Here is a 4231-nt window from a genome sequence, read left to right on the forward strand (position 1 = left end):
TCAGCTGACTGGTCACGTGATCAGCTCATCAAATGTGACGTTTCATGCAGCCCAAAAGGAAATTCTTCGTTGTTCTTTTATCCAGAGCAAGATGTTTGACGCTTTTCATGTGGTAAGTGGTTTAAATTGTGCTGTAACAAGTTTTAGACGAGCTGATAACGTTACTGGAGTTGATGCGGAGTCCCCAAACAAGTGCAAACACTCATGTCATAAAGAAATACTCCATGAAGTATGTTAATAAATATATTTACTACAGTTGTAGGAACTGTGTCCTAAAGGTCACATTGTTCAATAAAGGGTGAACTAGGAATTTGTGAACTGTGAAAAAAAATTCTAATAAGAATAAATTAAGAGAGTTAGGTTGTCTTATGTTTTTCTGTTTTTCCAGAACATTTTATGTTAAAATTGTCCACAAGTTTATGGTTAAGGCTCATCCTAAAATGATTTTTCTTCCTATTTCTTCTGTCTAAAAGTCTTGTCCTTCCACTCTTGTAAAGAAATTCCTGGATCATTAAAGGACTTGGTTACTATAGAGATTAGTAATAAAAATGAGCCACGGTTCTTCACCACTGATTGTTAATTGACATACTTATTCAGAATTATTTGCCTCATTCTTTCCATTTTTTCTTCTTTCATTGTACATATAATCAATATAATAATACTGAAATGCATTCATCCATCCAGGGGGTAAATAGGTTTGGGAAGGAAGTGTATAACTCTTAGGTATATTTACATTTTAGTCGCTTTCAACAAATAAGCAATTTCCCCTTGGGGATCAATAAAGTATATTCTATTCTATTCTAAACCTAAACATTTTTCTCCCAAAGCATTGTGGTGTATTCTGTCAGTGTCTTCAAGATGCTGGTGTGGCGATGTTTCAGGAATAAGACTCTGCAAAGTTTTATTTGCTGGATGGATGGAGTATCTAAGTTAGAACCATGACTTAGAGAGACGACTCCTGTCCTAGCCATTTATCACTCCGTTGTGAACCTCTCCAGGGAATGCTGAAGGTCACATTCTATGGATGCCAGCAGGACTACGTCATCTGCCAAAAAGCAAAGGTGCAACCCTGAGGTTCAAATCCACACAGTCTTGTCTTCATAACTACACGTTCTACCCATGAACACCACAAACAGAATCCAGCCTCCTGTGGATTTTTTGCATGCATGGACCCAGTAGCCAATAAGACACTGTGCCGTTTGAAACTGAAGTTCGAAAATAATTAGATTTTTTTTTTTTATCCCCAGAAATGTCTTCTCCGTGTAACTTCAGCGTAATTTTCACAGTTATCTTAAACTCCCTCTGCCAAATAGGCCCAGCAGAGATGATAATTCTGTGTATTAAGAAGAACTACCTTCCACTAAGAGCAATCTCTGTTTTTAGCACTTATCCTACAAAACAACCGGTATTTCTGTGTCAGCTTAATCACTGCCATTTTTGAGGTCAGACAAGTCAGGCTGATGTGCCTTTTAAAACAGCTTCATCAAAATAACGCCTCCAGACACGAGGATACTAGCAAATGGCCATAGCAGGACAAAACTGAAATCTCTGATAGTTCATACAGATAATTATGTTACACATCATTACTCCTTTAAATGTTCCCGTTGCTCCGCATGGTGGTTAGAAGCATAAATAATGACCGTCATTGTTATTGCCATCATTATCAGAGGCAAGGCAGTTCAAGAGTGCTATTATCATCATTATTACAGCTAATATTTCTGATGATGAGGCTTTCATGGCCTTTCGCTGGCCCTTCCTAAAGTATTGTCATGGAAACAGACGACAGCAAAGTGCGCAGCATTGCTCAATTACTCTGTGAAGCTATTTATGACCAAATGGGGCTTGAATGTTGTTCTCGTCTCTGTACACTAAAGAAGCGATGAAGCGGCCAGCCTGAAGGAAAGACGTGTGAGAGTCGGGGGGCATCAACAGAAGAAACTGACCCAAGAATAAAACAACTGTTCCAAGACTTGAAGCGAGAGACTAAAGAGGGAGAAAGCACTGAAGGCACTGAAGGGCATGTGACCAGAGAGACACAAATACTGTTTAATGACTGAAAACAATGACACCAATTCACAGAAACACCAGCAGCCATGTAAGAAAGAAAATAATTGGTGCTAAGAAAATAAGCAGAGCATTCTATTCAACTGTTAAATCCCCAATAAATCTTCATGAGCACAATATAAATAGTCCCTGCTGAACGAACGTCATTTGAATCGTTTCCTATTGTGATCCAAATATTGCGACTTGCAGACTGTGCTGCAAATCAGTTGCTTCACATCCTCTTAAATATGACCAAATGCAAACCAAGGTGCATTTGGTGGCAAACCCTCATAAACATTTAGAAGAATGAATGTGTGATACACCATAAAGTGGGAGAATTCAATTATCACTTGGTGATAGTCCAGAAAATCTGTTTAAGAAAATATACGCCACCACACAGAAATTAATAGTATTGCAACTAATTACATATATGGGTTTTAAAAAAAAAAAAAAAGAGAAAAAAAAAAGGGTAACGAAGGTTCGGGCAACGTCTCACCAGGAGACCGGAATTGAGGAGCCCCGCCCCTCGCTCTTCAGACAGAGTTTGGGGAAGAAGACGGTGGTTGTCCTTTTTTTCTCTCACTGACTGTTCGTCATTACAGGTTAGTAGTGTGAAGCTGGTGAGGGCTGCCCCCCGTTAAAAATGTGGAGTAACAATGTATATTTGGATATGATTTGTAATTTGATTGATAGATGTGCTGAAACATTGAAAATAAATAAAGAAAAAAAAGGATTTGTTAGGATCGCAGTTAGCTACATTTTAGCTACAACGGTCGCATAACGGCCGTTCTGAAGATCGCTACATGTATCTTTTTTAGCTCCGTTCCACTCCCCGATTAAACATTGGTACCCTGAGATACATTGTGTTGTTTTATCTGTTAAAAAGGAGTTATTATTATTATTATTATGATTATTGTTATTATTATTATTATTACTATAGACTTTACTTTTTCTCCCTTGCGATGTAATCAATTAAACTGTAGTTTATTCAGTCGGACAGTAGTTATTGAAAACACATTAGAGTGAGCTTAAGGTTTTGTCCATTATTACGTCTCCCTCTTGCAGTATTCAACATAATTAATCCTCTTATTTGAGAAATGGGTTTTTTAATGTATATCGCTGCACTCTGGATTGATTGGTGAGAGTTGATACCTTTTTTTACACAGGTGAAGGCTGTGTGTGTTTTTTGTAGCAGAAGAAAGGACACAGGAATGTGATTGTTCTAGGAAATGTTAATAATTTCATAATTTCAATAATTTGTAATAGAGACAGAGTTTGGGGAAGAAGACGGTGGTTGTCCTTTTTTTCTCTCACTGACTGTTCGTCATTACAGGCTCTCCAAGATCAAGGGAAAGCAGAAAGTCGTAAGAAGAAGAAAAAAAACCCGGAAAAACAAAACATCATTTGTTATATTTGTCACTATAAGTAGAGACGAGTAACAAATGCGTATTTTATTGTAGCAGCATAAGCTCCCACTGGAAAAAAAATCCACAATTTAATTTGAGAGTATTTAAACTAAATCATTGATGGCACAGTCAATGATACCCCTAATAATCTTTTTGCAAATAAATGTAGCTTTTAATGTGTAGTTAATGTATTTAAATTGATCAGTATTTAAGAACTTCTTAAATGTAATCCACGACTGTCCACTTGTGTCCACTTATTGATGCGAACAAAATTGTACTTAAAATCAGATCAACAGATAGTGATAAATAATATAAGCTTTCAAGTTTACATAAATATCCATCTTTTTGCAACACTGAACAATGAATGATTTAAGTAAAAGCATTTGTTATGCTTTTGACTTTTGTCTCATTAATTGTTATTTGTTAGCTGTCCACTCAAATGTCAGGATGGTCTGCGGAAACTTTAAAAGTAGGCTATCGCTCTAGTTAAAATACAATTTGAGAGACTTGCAAATTTATGCATGGATAAGTATACTGTGTCAACTACAATGTGTTCATAAGCAAAGTGGTTCTTTAATAAGCACAATAAATAAAACAGTAAGGGGCCTTTTGGTGTTTTCAGGAAAGACACTTCACTTGATTTTTTAAATTCCTCCAGTCAGCACCATCGTAAAGGTTCATGTCTGCATTATGTTGTTTTACTCAAACATGTTCAACCATCTTTATTTGAAAAATGTTAATTCTTCAACCTCACAGGACTATGTAGACCTGAAACAAACATA

This window comes from Xiphophorus couchianus, chromosome 13 (genome assembly GCF_001444195.1).
Source record: "Xiphophorus couchianus chromosome 13, X_couchianus-1.0, whole genome shotgun sequence".
NCBI classification, from domain to species: Eukaryota; Metazoa; Chordata; class Actinopteri; order Cyprinodontiformes; family Poeciliidae; genus Xiphophorus; species Xiphophorus couchianus.